Genomic DNA, 16,948 nt, shown 5'->3' with positions numbered 1-16,948 from the left:
ATGTTTGGATGGGGCGAGTCGATACTTCTGCTAGGTCTAGTCAGCATTCGAGACAGGGAGTAGATTGCTTCCACAGAGTGGAGCTTGCGATAGTCGGTTCACTTCAATCGGTCGAGCTGGCACCTGGAAGAGCAGTTAAGCGGTATAGTTTTTACAGTGCCTAAAACAGCACAGCAGGTCCTATAGCAGCCCAAAAGTGACTCGAGTGCAAATGAGCCAGTGCCAAGAAACAATGCTTTGAGCAGCTTCTGAACTTCCGAGTTGGCCCAATCCAGGTCAAGCGGAGTGATCTGTCCCTTCCACTCCAGGAACATGGGTCCCTCACTTCCAGTTAGCCGGGTCATTACGGAGGAATGCACAGGCAGCCGACAGGTCTTGGCCCTCAGTAGTTCGCCCCAAATGTGCCTCTGAGGTCTGTAGGGATAACAGATTTCCTGTTCCTTGGAAGCTCCTGTCTTTACCTCAATGGCAGAGGACTGAATAGACTATCCCCAACAGAGTCCCAGGTGAATCCTTCTAGCCTTGAAGTCCAAAGATAAATTCACTAAGAGCAGGGGCCTCCTCCATCGGCCTCCTTAAAAAGGCAAAATGCTGCCACGGATTGGTCCAAAGCAACCCTGTTGTCAAAAGAGCAGCTTCCTGGGCTAGGTCATGCATTTTTTTGGGGGGACAACTAGGCCAGGTAGCTAATAAACGCACACACTAGCCCCGCCACAACTGAAGAATGCTCACCAATCCGATACTACTATTGCATCCAAATAACGCGGCTGTATAATTGCGGGATCCCAGTAGTCACCATGTCATAACCGGACATTGTTTATACTTGCAGGAATGTGCCACCAGACAGACTAGCGTACACTTATGTTTTGAATAGGAAGTGCAGACCATTAAAAAGCCAGCATTGCCTGTTGAAACTGTGTACTAGCAGTAGTCAGGAATGCAGATGTGACATTTGAACCGGTCATGCAGTCACTGCAGAGCAGTTGCTAGAGATGGACACAGCAAAGGTACACGAGTGCACTATGATTCTGGCATGGAGCATTATGATAGTGGGGACTGATTAGCATAACTTCCTTTCAAAAAAGAGAATTATCTGCCTCATTTAAATGTATTTAAAATGAGAAAAACATGCCATTTAACCCATGCTGCCATTGTGGCACAAGTGACTTATGCCTGGATAGTAGCTTGAAATGATGCCCCCTAACCCTTAGGGTCTTAAGGCCTTTCAGGGAGCAGGTAGGGGATCGCCGGTGAGCCCCTGGATTATGATGCATCAGGGATAAATTGGCTAGCAACACAAGGAAAGAAGGAAGGGAAAAATACAAAGACACTACTAGAGAGTAAGACGATCGGATGCATCTGCCGCCCTCTAATAGCAGAACTCCCTGAAGCCAGTGGTGGCTTGCGAGAGGTTCTAGTAAGTGTCTTTGTTGTCCATCAGTATTGGAGAATGCATAACATCTACCCCATTGCTCCACCCACCTCAACTGTCGCTTCTGGATGCACACCACCTGCACCCCATCTTTCAAACAGGTATTTTTCTCATTCTGCTGTGGACAAACATGGTCTGTTGAAAATATTTCGAATTTATTTGTACACAGTTCAACCTGTCCACAACCTGCTTAGCCCACCATATGCCCTTCAACTACTCAGATCTTCTGTTTCAAGAACTCATTACCCTACACGTTGTCCCTACCAGTCTGCCCACTCAAAGCTCTCCTCGCCCCCAATCGATTACTCTGCACTTCACGACATTCCCTTTGACCGGCCACTTACCCTCACCGCATTAGCCTGCATCCTTCCTCCCCTCCAAACGAACTACTTTGCTCGTCAGAAATTCCATTCTAAATGCCCCCTCTAACCATCAAAACGTCCCTCCCAAACTACAAACTCTGCACATCTGGGTCTCCCTTCTTTGAAACCACAATTCACCCAGATCTGAGGTCTAAGCTGCACAGCCCTGGGTCTGGAGTGGGCCAAAGATAGTCCTTTCAAACCCTGGGGTGGGTGGCCCGATTCAAACCTGTTCGCCCTTATTTTCCTAGAAGCCCTGCTTGCATAAAGGGACGTAGGTCCGGCAGTGCCCCCTGCCATCCAATATATCTATTCATGAGAGAGCTGGTCAGAAGGTTATGCATTTCTGCAGACACTGTAGAGGGAGAGCCCACGATACATACCCAGGACCACCCTACAGATAAGTGGAGTGTCCCATCAGCCATTTTTACTCCCTAAAAATAGGAAACAGACACATATAACCTTCTACTTCTACCGCTCCATGGATAGGTTTGGACCAGTAGTGTAGGTAGTACGATCGGAAGAAACAAATAATATAACTGCCAGATCAGAAGAAGTAAACATTTATCTTTTAATGTGCATGAATGACTAGGTGCAAAGAAGTAATTACAAAAACATTTCGGTTTCTACAATACTCCCATTGGGAATTGGGCTTACACCTTTTTCTAGAAAATAATCTTACTTCCTGTTCCATGAAGTTGGGAGTAAAATACTCCCACTTCCAAAATCTTAACTGGAGCACTGCCTAGGACAACGTCTCTATCGCACAGCATTGCCTACTTTCTAATTTGCTGTCACAATTTGTTTTGTTTCACTGTCACTCACCCCTCCGCTTCCCCAGCCTACATACATAAATTGTGCACCAGGGCTCATAATTCAGATTGGATAAGCAGGAGCTAAAAGAAGCTCCTGGATATCCAGCATTAACCAGTTACCAGGTGCTACCAATGGAGACGAGGAACTAGTATTTATAGTGTTACGCAACTCTAAATTCCTCATAAAATGCAAACATAATTGTTTTCTTTATTTACGACCCCTTATTCTTTAAATATCAAAGATTTGTCCCAATGGTTATTGATAGATTGTCCCAAATGCACAGAGTTACATTAGCATAGTTGTGTTGGTTTGGCATCATTTGGCCTAGGGAGCCAAAAGCAGCTCCTGGTAACTGTTGATTCTGAGCTATCCAGACTCTTCTATACTACAAGGAGCTAAATAGCTCCCTAAAATTTCAAACCCTGTGCACATTCGGGTGTAGCTCCTCAATACCTTGCCCTACACGTCCTGTGTTGCACAAGATGTGCAGGATAAAAAGCCATATGTGCATAGCCCTCATCGTGCCAGCTCTGTGCCAAGGAAATTTACCAGCACCTTTCCCAGGCGAAAATAGAGTGAAAAACCCAAACACACCTTCCTCAGCAGTCCAACATGAGATTAAGAGCATAAAACTACCCCATGGCTGTTCAATTTCTATATTCTGCACAAGTAATGACGCTATAAGGTTATCCAGTGTGCCACATTTACCAAAGAGAAGGACCAGGGCCCATCTGTGCACAGCCCTCCGACAATGTCAACCAGGCCCACACAGTCTGCGCATTTACTACAGGTATAATCAACCTCCCCACCCCAGGGATCGAAATTAGGATTTGATGAGCAGGAGCAACTCCCAGCCTCCCACATCACTGAATACACAGGAGCCAAAAGCAACTCCTGGGCACGAAGAGCTAATATGTAGCTCACCACTTTCTCATCTTTGTGCTATTGTACGGGCACCCATTGTGGGAACGCCGCCACAAGGCATAAAATAAGCAGTGTCGCAGAGCAATTTGCTATGCAATTCTGTAGGTTTGCTATTTAAATTGGCACTTGTGTAGCAAAGTTAGCTATTTAAGTTGCCCCGTTCAATGAAAGCACAGATCACCCTGCATTCCGCCCTTGCCTTCAGAGCTCTCTCCACCCTCTTTTCTCTGTTCACTGCAAGTTCAAATGGGCTAGTGTAGAGAGTGCAGCAGTAATCATCCCCTTGACTCATGTGGCAAGAGGCCTGTGTGAGTGCTATGCACATTTTATTTTTCAAATAATTGCAACCATAAATAAATCGGATAACACTGTTAAGCTAACTGTATCCTGTCTGCCAAAGGCCAGTATGCGTTATTTTCTTTTTAAGAGGCTTTCAATTCCTTTTCTAAAAATGTAATATGTTACATAATGCCTAATTACAGTATTACTACTGTAAAACACTGCATTGTCTCCATTCTTTAAATTGCAGTGTATCTAAATCTGTGACAACTAGATTTCATTTTGTTGGGGAAGATGCATCATATTGACGAGTGGACACCTTTGAACATGTACATGGCCATGCAGCCAAATGCTTTTATGGCAAACCTCCTGCTGGTTATATACAGCTTGCAACTAGTGCTCAACCCATGAGCAGATCCCAAACTCCTTGACATTCTATCTTACCATGTTGGTTTATACCCACTATCCTGAAAGTGAGATGGCCGCAAATTACAATATTCTGCCTAGTTTGCCCAGTTATCTTCCTGCTATGCCACCCACTTTGCTTAGTCTTTTACATAATGAATACACAAAGCTAAACTGATATTTACTTAAAGAAGCGATCAATAGTTTCATCCAGTCTGTACATCTACAGACCTACTGCAAAACTGTACACTGTAGTTGGCCTCCGGAGCTCAGTTTGCTCTAGGATTATGATTCAATTATATATTTGCTCCTAGAGAGCTGATCAAACTGTTTTAAGAGCCTTTTTATCATATCTATTTATTTGTGTCCATTCATGCAGCTAACCTTTTTGCAGACACTCATCCAGGGTTCGCAAAGTATTTTCACCCACTCGCAAAGTCGAGTAGATTTTAAGAAGGGCCAGTACTATTTGCAGGGGATGTTGGAAACTTTTATTTAAACTTTACTTTGTTTGCAGTAAATGTCAAATACAAGTTTCACTGTGCATGGCTGGCCTCTGGGGGGCAGAAGTGTGCCAAACTAAAGTGGGTTTGTGGTGACATGCACCTTTTCACCAAAAGAATTGGCAAGGCCTGACTTATTTCACTAATGTCTTACTTCAGCGGTATACAAAACTGCTATATTGTTGCTCATTTTATGTCTTGGGTACAAGTATCTTCTGGTGGCATTAAAAACATTAGTAGACAATTGCTAATCAAATGGGTTTCTTTGCTAATCAAGAAAAATGTAATTAGCAAACCGCTAATCAATTTTTGAAATCTAATTTATGCCTTGCTCCACCATCTGTAAATGTGTTATTGTAAGCAATTCGGATAAAAACAGACATCCCTGTACTTCAAATAAATACAAATAAATATGCCCTTATGCTCCTTAATACATATCCTCAAACACAAAGTTAATGGGCCAACTGGTGCCCAACGAACATACACGCATCGCATAAAATCTATACATTTGGGAATATTTGTAAAGGAAAATTGGGAACCATTAGAAGAACACCTGAAGCATACTGAGTTGCATGTGAAATGGACAAAAACATTAGTTTGCACCTCATGTGGAAATTGGATATGACACATGGTGTAGTTCCAGGGTCTCCAACTAGTAGATCGTGAGCCACTGGTAGCTCGGCCGAGGCTTCCCATTAGCTCTTTTCACCAGACACCAAAATGAGCAGCATAGCATTTCCACCCTGATTGGGAAAACAATTGTTTTTTCCAGCATAAAAAGAAAATGTGCACCTTACATCTTCCTTGCCCCCCAGTTACAGTGGAAAAAAAATGCACACAAATGAGAACTTTCCATGTACTTTTCCTGATGGTGCAATGGTGACAGGTATATTGGTTGCGGAGTCTGTTTTAAGAGACTTTTAAAACGGTCCTGAATTTATGTCTGCAATGTCAGGTGTGCAGATACCTTCCTTGCCATAGTGTTTGCAACTGTTGGTCAATGTGATTGCCTATCTCTGTGAATCTGCCTTTTTGAAACGAACTTCCTGAAATCAATGATCCCGTCTGACAGCATCTGAGTACTGTTGAAAACTGCACACCAGGAGAATAAGCATTGGAGAGAATGCATGCATGCTATTCCTTTTTTTTATGTAAAGAGCAAACAAAGCACCCCAAAAGGTCTTTGGATACTTTCTCATACTTAGGATATCACCACCCCAGGAGTTAGTGGCTACCGTCTATTGGCCATTAACTACAAGTAGTTCTTGCCAACGTAAAGGTTGGAGACCCTGGCTCTAGTTGCTCTTTACCACAGTTCCATCCTGCTTAATGCCTGATACACAAAAGCTGCTTTTAGCTGTAGCTCATGAAAACGTTATTTCTGCTCTAAGAAATATACATGTAGTAAGGATTATAAAGACCAGGGTAGGCCGCTCAACTCTTTATTGTAGTAAACCTCTAAGCTCACTTAATCATGGCACTCACACATCAACCCTCCTCCCCTAGCATGCTAGGAGAGGTGTTCTACCTCTGAACACACAACACAAAAAGTCACGACGTGGACACCACAGGATATAATATGCCCCAGCTTCTAAAAAAATGTTTTAAAAAAAACAAAACACATCAAATGAGGAATTAAAAAAAATTGTATTTAAAAAAAAAAATCTCAAGGAGTTTCCCAGTGTATAACATTTGATATAGACAATATGACAGGAGCACACCCAAATCAATTAATCCACAACATGCCTAAAAATATTCAGTAGAGGAAAAAACAAAATAAGGTACACTCTAGGTCAAATAGTTCTAAAATCAGGGTCTAGAACTAACCCCTCTAATTACCGCCACATTGCCTCAATTGATTCGTCGACAAAATGTATTTGCAAAATTTATTTTGGAGGGACCACACAAAGTGGGTGGAGGCTGAGAACTTGTTAAACCCCTTACAAACAGGATTTAGCAAAAGGGGCCATAAGTGCCTTGGCTCGGTCCATCTGCACTTCAGATATTGGCGTGCATTTGGGAGATCCTTAAATATGGCAGTGTTAGACCCAACGGCTGCTTTTGATAATATGGACTTAGCTATTTGTGCAAAATTGGAGAAGTGTGGTATTCCTCTGGGTCTCTTGGGAACGATCCAGTTGCTAGATAGCAACAACTCCAATTGTTGGATTGAACACACAGGGTAATCTGTCTAGCCCTATTGCTGTTACAAGAGGGGTTCGCCAGGGCTGTATCCTGGTTCCAATTCACTTTAATATCTTTCTAACTGATTTATGGAAGGAGTCCTCATTATTGGCCTGTTACGCACACAAATGGGGCGAGTTAAGAGTCAACACTATCAACTATGCGGACAACCTTTTGCTATTGGATTATAATCCAGCCGGCCTTCAAAAGACTTCTGGATGAGGTTCAAAGTTATATGGAAAGGAATCATCTCAAAATTAACCACAGGAAGTCATTTGTTAAGCCCTATACCACAAAGCGAAAGTCCAAATCATAGCCCTGGAATCTAAACCAGACTAAAATTGAACAGGTACCTGCTATAATTTATCTTGGATTTCTAATTTCGATAAAAAAACAATTCCGGCTGCAAAAAGAGAGAATGGCAGAAAATTGGTCTTGGCATTTCTTTGATGACAGCCCTTCGGGAAAAAACTTTGTGCCTTTTCTCCGATAGCTCCAATTGAACTGTATACATTAAAATCTACTGCAGCCACACTGTATGGTTGTGAATTGATGCCCTTTCTTGATAGAACCTACTTTGATAGACTAGAAACAAAAGTTTGGAAGACCGTTCTATTCTTCCCAAACCCTAAGCCAATAAGTGCCATTAGACAGGAGTTGGGCCCAATACATAAATAGATGCCCATCGCTGCATGTCAAAATCTTGGGAGGACGAAGGCAATTCTCTTTGCTCATATATGAAAGGTCTGTTAAGGGGTACCTTGGTTTCTCCTTTGTTTTTGCTGGGGTGTCACGAGAGATGTAGAGATGTGAGAACTTCGCTAGTATTATCTTTATAGATCCCACAGAAAGTGACTTTCGTAAAAAAAATTAAAAAATTATAAATATTAAATAGATAAAAAAGAAAATCACTGTCGGGACAGAATCTCTGATTACGACGTTCTTGATAGATTGCTAGTGTTCGGGATAACCAACATCGATTCGTACCACGACGCAAGTTAAGTTCAAACTTGCAGAAGTTCCCATCTAAAAGACATTGGGATCTTTACTTTAAATTCTGTTCAAAAGCTTTGCTTACTTTAGAAGTCCTAGGGCCAAAATTGGGTACAGCTAGAGATGCATGGGTGCCAGATGTGCGGCTCCGACCAAATTGAATCATTGGCTTACTTGGCATTGAAGTGCCCTTTTTTCTTGGCAAAGAGAATTAGCCATTTGGGGAGGTTTCTAATAATTGCATTGACGTTATTAGAGGACATTTTCCAGGGTCTGAAGAATAGAATGCCTGCGGGGGAAGCAGCATGAAGGCAGATTTGGGATTAACGTTTATATTCGTTAATTATGCCGAAATTAGTTCATGAATTGTTTTATGATTGGAGTATAGTTGATGTTATTTAGTGTGTTGTTTAAATGTTTGTACTCGCTTAGTTCCTTGTAAACTGTAAAAACACTTTTAAAGATTTTTTTTTTCTTTTTAAATCGTACAAAACGCACCGCCTAATTGAAGGGTAGCATTCTATTCTAAGAGGCTAGCACATCAACGCAGGATGTAGTCACTAAAACAAGGACATTGATGACCCCCCAACAGACAGACTGGCAAATGCAAGGACTAACTACCCCCCTCCCCACCGGCAGAGATGGGCAGGGCCTTCTGTCCGCTCTAATTTAGAGGTCACCCTAGTATTACACATAAACAAGGATTCGTTTTTCATAACTGGAACAGTGAAGGATCCAAAAGGTCACTGTCTTGGCACACAATTAATCCTTCGTAAATACCAAAGTCATGAGATGTTGCTTCCCTACCACATGCCCAGCGAACCTCTTTGGTCCCCCACACCCAGAAGATAACTCTTTAAAACCACACAACTCTTACTCCAACTTCTGCTATACTCAAGCCGCCAATTATTATCTGCTCAATCCCATGACTGCCAGCCCTGAAGAACATACCCAGAGTACACGTTGGAGACCCTGAACTATTTCCACTCCCTGATCAAATCAACTACATCAACATAGAGGCATCTGTAAGAGATGCTAGTGACATGTGGCACCTTATAATTATGCTGCAGTCAATCCAGCTGCCTCGTAGAAGAATCTTCCATGCCCATGCCCGAGTTGCCTCTGGTATCCAATGGGATGCACATATTCAGAAATGGGCCCATTCCCCCCATCCCAATAAATGCTGTTACACCGGTTATGAGGGCTGTCCTTATATGGCACTGTAATGGCTTTCAGAGTCTTAACCTAATCAAGTCCATTGTTGGTATAGGTCAACTGCAAATCATGCGATTAACCCACTCTACAAGCTGATTGGCCTTAGGGGGTATTTTTGTTCATTTCATTTAGGACGCTCTTAATACGAGTAATATGGTTTCTAAGCATGGGATCAGATTCAAACCTATATAGTGCTGCGTTGTCTTGCTTCCTAGAAAAACATGTTGCCCATGAACTATCCTTCCTCCTCGAAGCCATCCTGAAGTTTGTTATTCCCTTCTCCTTCAAATTACTCTGCATTTCTCTCAACGATAGTTGAACATCCTGCCCAATGTACTTAGGATAGCCTTCCCACAAAAAGGCTGCATCAAAAGACGAATGACTCCAGCGGCAGGGACAAATATCAAGATTAGATAAAGTAGCTCATGGGCATCCAGCATTAACAAGTGACCAGGAGCTACAATGAGGGGCCAAAGAGCTAGTAAAAGCGTTCAGCAAATCTAACTTGCACATAAAATACCCCCATGATTCAAATGTCACATAGATGTGTGTTAATGTTTATTCTATAGAATGTCCCAAATGCACAGCGTTAAAATTCACATAGATGTGTTTGTTCTCCATCAGTTCGCCTGGGGAGCTAAAAGTAGCTCCTGCTAGCCGTTGGTGTCAACCTAACTAGGAGCTTAATATCTCCCAGCTACCCTCAATTATGAGTCCTTAGTGGTGTTGATAATGGCCACAAAATCAAACAAGAGCAAAGGCAAATCAACTCTTAGCCCAAATCACTTACATGAAGTCAATAGTAAGCTTCTTTTGGGAACTTGTATGGGATTCAACTCTTGCATATTAATCTGGTGCGATTTATCACTCGGGTCACACTTATGGCAACCACTTGCATAATCCCATCAATATCAGGCCACCAACATTTAGACCCCAGACTCTGCTTAGTCAAGCTCCTGGCCAAGTACCAAGTACTGCAGATTGAGAGCATTGAATGCTTGGATGATTCCCTCAGCCACCCGTGATCAAGGGTAACTCGTGATCAAGGGTAACTGGTGACCTCTGATGACTGCTCGCCCATCTGCAATGCCTCCATCCATACAGATTTGTGAACAGAGACTGAACCACCTACTATCGCCACTCTCCATGCCTTACTCCCGGATAGTGGTATCTTTATGTGGAGACATCGTTAGAGAGAGTCGGCCAAGGGGTGCTCCCTCTCCGGGACAAACCGAATGTAAACATTGTATTTCTGCACAGGAGCCAACCACCAGGCGATGTGGTGTGTAGCAGAACTAGATCCCCCTCATGGACAAGAGGTGCTGTAAAGGCGTATGTTCGATAAGGATGATATACATAATATCCCACAAATAGGTCATAAAGGATGTGGATGCCCACAGCACGCTAGTGCCTCAATAGTGGAATAGTCCTACTCACTCCCACCCAAACCCATGAAGCAAATGCAACAGATACCCCCCCAACAACACTTGACTCAATGAGACCCAGGCCCTGGGTGCAGGCAGGAATACTGAGAAAGGCGTCCGCCATGGGGTCTCATCTGAAAAAGAAAAAAAACAAAAAAAGAAGGGTTTCAAGGCACGAATTCTGCATGTGCCACCCCCAATGAAACTCCACCCCGTGCAGACTTCTCAGTTACCTTAGAATAGTATTCTAAGAGACTCAGGAAAAGCCTTAGTTGGAGGTTTAACTTTCAGAATAGGCCCCATAACTTCCTTCTTTGGTTAATAGATGGCCCAACAAGAACGGTTCATTCTACCTCCTCTAAGATCGTGTACACTAAAACATCATATTCCTCATTTACATTTTTTAATTAATTTTTTTATTGCGATTTAGTTTTAAAACAAAAAAAGTCCATTTCACGTTGACTAGCGATAGTTTATCCATTAGCTTTCCAGTCTCAAACGTTCCCAAAAAGTAAATACTCATTCTTCTCTCGTTCCAGCCAGAGCCTTCAAATCAAATTGTGTTATTTCTCTCCAATCAATGATGTCTCTTCTCCATTTCTCTTCTTGGAGCTGATCTTGATCTGTCAATAGTTTATCCAGAAAGTGTATCCCAGCACAAATGAACGGCTGATTACATCCAAGTGTAAAATCTTCCCACCATTCATAAATTGATTTCGCTCTGAATGTGCCATATAACTGTCAACACATTTCTTTCTTTCTGCTGCAACTACAGTGCACTCGAATAGCAGGTGCAGTGTGGATTCTGTGTAGTTATGTTTGTTGCCGAATCTACATGACCCCTCATTTATTCCACGTTTGCCCGTGTTGCGTTTGAATTAGTTGGTTGGATATACTCTTGGTTGGATATACTCTGAGTCTGATGTGCATCATCCTCTCACCAAGATGTTTTGAAGGACATTTTTTGATATATTGCAGAAGTGTCTCTTTCTGTGTTCGTTGGCCATGTGGTTTTGTAACTTATAGGAAAGTTTTGCTTCTCTTGTGAGCATCCAATCATATCTCTTCAGTTTTTCCTTCACTCAATCTGGATTCTCTAATAGAGTCCAGAATGTGAAGTTGTTTGTTCCACTCTAGTTTCCAAGAGTTAAGCAAGACAGCAACCTTTCCCACTTCTTGTGTTGGAAGTATTTTGTGTCTAATCGCTGGGTTTTCATCTTTCGTAGAAGTGATGATTTCTGTTTCATTATAGAGTACAGAGATTGGAGCCCTACCTGCAGCTATTGGGGTGCATCTGGGAAGTTTCGGAATTGGTTACCAAAATTGTGCCCCAATTGTTGCCCAGCTTCTCCAAGAGAGGTTCAGTCCTGCCTCTCCCACTGTATTACTGTGCAAATCACAGATACCATGGAAACAAAACTCGCCATATAATTCCTTGAATAAACATCCCCCTTCATCATGTGCTGGAAGACTGAAGATGCCTTTTTAGATTGGCTTCCGCATGTGGCAAGATCTAGAAGCCCCCCAATTGGGTGATGAAGGAACTAATAGGCCAGGAATCAAGATCTAATTAAGATACTGGCAGGCAGACGAGATAAACCACCCAACTCTACCCATGTTCGTTAATAATAATTAATTCACTTTGGGTAATAGATCCATGTCCATCCATCGAGATTTCCATATTGAGATCCTGAAGATCAACACAAGATTATACGGCAACCAGAGACCACTATTCATTACTCAATAAACATAACCCCTACTTTGCACAAACAGTTCCTCTCACAATTTCTCCCGCACTCCTAAGGGGGCAGACCTATGTATAGTAGGCTTGGCTGAAGACCTCAGTTTTATGTTATGATGTAATCCTTTAATCTTATTGATGCACACTAACAGCATAGACACACTGAATGACAGGTCCTCGCCTGTCAGTCAGCGTGTTCACATTGTGGAGAGGGTGGTCAACCGGTCCTCCTTGGTGGCACGGCAAATGTCGAGAGGGAGACTAGTCGAGGTACGCGTGCTTGTTTTTTATTATGAATGAGTGCATGTAAGTTGTTTGAACGATGTGTAAATCTACAGTGAAAGTGTTATATGCGTACATGCTCAGGCTCAATCTCTAACTTAAGGGGTGGGGCTTCTGGGGGCATAGCATTCTATTTTTGCTTTACTCCCGATATGTTTGCTTTAACCTTGATGCACAAGTGTTATGTGGCTAGAAAGAACTACATTAGTGGTGCCAATCTCCATATACTTTCTTACTGTGGCATCGTATTTTTTACTGTCTGCAAGTCCTTAGATGGTAATTTGGCATATACTGATGCAACCTGTATGGACATATATGGGTACAGCCAACATGAAAAGGTTTTATATACTGGTATACGTTGTTGGCAAAAGCACTTTGAAAATGTGTTGAAAAATGGCCCTGTGCACTGTTGGTGACTTGCATCTATTAGGTTTTGTCATGTGCTAGCATTCTAAACTGATTGCCAACGGTGGCTTTTTACCCAATTTTTCACAGAAAGTTTTGTAAAGTGGACCAAGTTATCCCATTATTTTAAAAATGTTCTCAGGGAGGATTGGGTATTGGGGCGAGAGAAGCGTTCTGGATCCCCTTGTTTGGTTCAGGCTCTCTCGGTGCCCAGTCCCTCCCACATATCGTGTTGATGGCCACACATGGCTCTGCGCAGGTGGTTACTTGCATTACAACAGTAAAGGTGAGGAAGAAGCGGCCAGAGAGTGTTCGTTGCCACAAAATATTGGAAGGAATAGGAAGACCAGGTAGGTAACCCGGTCTTTTATTGAAGTAAATCTGCGAGCACCCTAGTGTAGCACACATCATTCTGGGACTTGGGATCTCCCATTTTAAACAAAGTGCTTCAACTCTACAAATCCCAGAATGCATATAACAGAACTGTACACTTGTTATTGTGTCCCAAATGGCATGCATAAGAATAACACATGGAGTATTCTTGCTACTGTTAACACGAATTTTCAAATTAGTTTAGAATAACCCAATAGAGCAGAACGTTTGCCAAGCAATTTAACCACAATGCATAGCACGAACCATGTAAGATGATCCGAAAATAGCAAACGCGTGTTGAAACATTGCCAGTGATCAAATTCATCGCTCTAAAGCATCTGAATTTGTTTGGTCAGATCTGATCAAATGAATACGATCCGCAGCCCAAAACGAAGTCCATGCTTCAGGTGATACATCTAGTTTGAACTAAAGGTGAAATTGGTGGCAGGTTCCAGTGGTACACAAGTCAATTTTTTTAGCAAGACCTACAAACCCAAACCATGCCAGCAACTAAGTGACGCCAGGAAACTGTCGAAAGTAGCCATGACAACCCGTGATGTCCTCACTGTGCTACAGACCGCGTCCCTGTCCCCATTCTTCGGTAACCAGTCCACACGGGAGTTTAATGGGTAGTGAATTCCTGACAATACAAGGATTACCCCATTATAAAATCATTTACAAGAAAAAAAAAAAAAAACAAAACAAAAAAAAGAAATAGGACCTCCAAAAGGAAAAAAGAAACCCCAGGAATTATAAAGCGATCAACTGTATAGCTTAATCTTTCAAATTATTCGCTTTTTGGTTGATATATACAATATTAAGAATGTACATCTTCCATGGCTCTTGGAAAGAATTCAGTTGTAAATTGGTAATTGGCAGATCTCCACAGTATATATACACACACATTTAAGTGAGCTATATTTGCAGAACAGCCTGTGATCTACACATACACATTTCTGCAACAGATAGACTGTCAAAATAATGGAGACGAAAAATCAGACTAACATCCTAACATATTGAAAATACAACTATAAGCAACATTTGGCATATATAAAAACTGGCACACACAACACTCCGAGAACACCAAAGTAGCAGTTTCCCAGTGAGGAAATCGCTAGTATTGCCACAAGACGTTTAAATATTTAGATGCTGTGCATGACTATACACCCAACTTAGCTATCAAAAATGGGTTCTTACACTTCTACCCAACAGAGCAAAGAGCTTTGTGCATGGGGGGCTAGGGTCCACCGATTCCTAAACCTCCCCTGGCCTCCGTTAGGACTCCGAGAGAGGCGGTGCTCTCTCCTTATAAAACACATGGGGGGGGCGATAGGGTGCTGGTCACCCTTAGCCCATCCTGAGATGGATAGAACAGGAAAGAATGCGTGGAAGTATATCAATGGCCTCCACCATGGCACTGACGTGCAGGGTCACAGCCCTCCTCCTGCTTATTCTTGCAAACCCATATGGTGGGAAACAGTGTACGTGCAAACATTAGTGAGATCACCTCAAGGGAATTGGCACTGCATCTTCCTCCCAGGCAACAAAGATTCAGTCCCGCACAATTACACCTCTAAACCTCTTCAACACAGGCAGTCTGCCCGGTGCCTGCAAATGGTCTGCACGCATTCCTCAAAGCACAACAAGGGCCAGAAATAGAGGCCGGGAAGGGGGTGTACGAGGAGAGGGAGCTGGCAGCTAGTGTGTAATAAATGGCAGAGTTTGGGAGGGACAGTCAGGACTAGGGAGAAGCGAGATTGAAAGGGATATAGGAGTCAGATGTGGGCGAAGGAAGAAGCAGGCGTGGTAAGCGATGGAGTGGCTAGGCTGCAGTAGACCCGAAGAGAGGCAGGGGATAAGGACTCTGGGAGGGGATAGGAAGAACAGCAGAGCGGGTAGGTCGAGAAAATAAGTGCTGGGGGAGGAGGAAGTGAGGGGAAGAGGAGGTTCAGAGAGGGGAAGAGGAGGTGCAGAAAAAGGACACGGCAGGCGATGCGAGCGGAGGTTGGGAGTGGGGATTGCAGGTTCATGTTAAGGGAGGGCACGAGAAACGATGGATGGAAGGGGGTAGAAGCAGCAGGTCAGGCATGGGCTGTCTAAGGGAAGCGTGGATCTGGAGAGGTTGGGCAGTGGGGCGATGTGGTATGCAGACGAGAGAGGACTCGGGAAAAAGAATGGTGGGGAAGCAATGGTACAAAGGGGACGAAGAGGTGGGATAAAGGGAGGAGAGCCCGAAAGAGACCGGCTCAGCCAGATGCTCAACACGGTACAAAGTGGAGAGACAGATCCTTGCTTACCTGAAAGAGGCGGATAATAGCCACACTCCTCGCCAGCCCTCTTGTCTTCCTCTAGCCTCTGATCTTTCGACGGTTGGTTCTTCCTCCTCTGTGGCTCACCTCAGAGCTGCTGCTCGGCACTAGGGCTCAGTGTTCACCCCTCCCCCTCTCTCAGCTTCCTCCCCTGCCCTCTTGCTTTCCTCACACCCTGATCTTTCTCTGCTTACACCTCCCTCCCCCTCCCGTTTGTCCTCTGGCCCTTCTCCCCTCCTCCCTTTCCTGCCGTATCCCCACCCCTCTCCTGTGTGTCCTCTGGCCCTTCCCTCCTCCCTTTCCTGTTGTCTCTCCTCCCTCTGTCTCCCCCACACCCCCTGCTTTCCTGCTGTCCCTCCTCCCCTGCCTTCCCCCTCCCCCCCATAGATGTCCTCTAGCCCTTCTCTCCTCCCTTTCCTGCCGTCTCCCTCCCCCTCCGGTATTTTCTTCAGCGTTTCTCCCCTCCCTTTCCTGCTGTTTCACTTGTCGCACTTGATCCTTTCTCTATAATCACTCCTTCCTCCTGTAAACACTTCGTTTCTCCACCCTTCTTTCACATTTTACCCCCTCTGTTCCGTTACTCTCTTTGCCCTTTGCTTCTCCCTCCTTATCTCTTGTATTTATTGTTATCCTTCTTTTTTCTCGTAGGTTCTTTTTTTCTATTTCATCTTTCTGGCTTTCGATTTCAACCCCTTTTTTTGCAGCAGTTACACACTACCTATTATTGCCAAATCTTTCTACGCACGGAACGTGTTTACTGATTTATTGACCCCCTCGCTATACCCCCCCCCCAAAACACAAGACCCTTCTCTATGAGCGAGTCAATACAGTGCAATAATGTTATATTCATATATTGCAAATCCAGGTTGAACACCCTGTTCTTACCGCATTGCTGTCAAGTGGCCCCCTTGCCATGCATGATACTTTGAGCCAGTCCTGTTTTCCCCTTTGCATACCAGGATATGAAGCCTTTAAATTGGAAAAACGAAACTACACGTTTCAACACGCAAATGGAAAAACCAGGACTGTCTCCAGGTATCACACGTGATACAAGGCTGCCAGGGCAGCGTTGGGTCCTGTCTTAAATCTCTGGGTTTGTGGGTACCTTGTGTTGCTGTCGGGGCCTGCAGGTTTTTCTGCCTTCACAGTTCACCCACCCCCAGCATAATTGACATCTTTAGTTTATCAGTTAGATTTCAAAAGTGTGATTTTCGTTGCAAGTGTAAACCCCTACTTTATTGTGGGGGGTTTCATTTTGGTGAATGGATTGTGTGTTCATGATTGTTTGGCAGTCCTTTATTC

The 16,948-nt window shown here is 43.6% G+C and overlaps 1 protein-coding gene across 3 annotated transcripts in view; it reads right to left on the bottom strand.

Moving 5' to 3' along the window:
- The window catches only part of ZMIZ2 (zinc finger MIZ-type containing 2), a 403,457-nt gene extending 387,603 nt beyond the window's left edge, over positions 1 to 15,854 (bottom strand). Inside the window, exon 1 of one of the 3 annotated variants that reach the window (XR_011276133.1) lies at positions 15,635 to 15,854. The gene's annotated coding sequence lies outside the window, so the exon portion shown is untranslated. The remainder of the gene's footprint in view (positions 1 to 15,634) is intronic. The other 2 variants (XM_069618968.1, XM_069618969.1) reach the window with 2 other exon arrangements.
- Between the last annotated feature and the right edge of the window lie 1,094 nt (positions 15,855 to 16,948).

The sequence above is a fragment of the Ambystoma mexicanum genome, chromosome 10, assembly GCF_040938575.1.
Source record: "Ambystoma mexicanum isolate Mex_15411 chromosome 10, UKY_AmexF1_1, whole genome shotgun sequence".
NCBI lineage: Eukaryota > Metazoa > Chordata > Amphibia > Caudata > Ambystomatidae > Ambystoma > Ambystoma mexicanum.
Note: the sequence above shows the minus strand (reverse complement) of the source record. Positions and strands in the feature narration are given on the sequence as shown.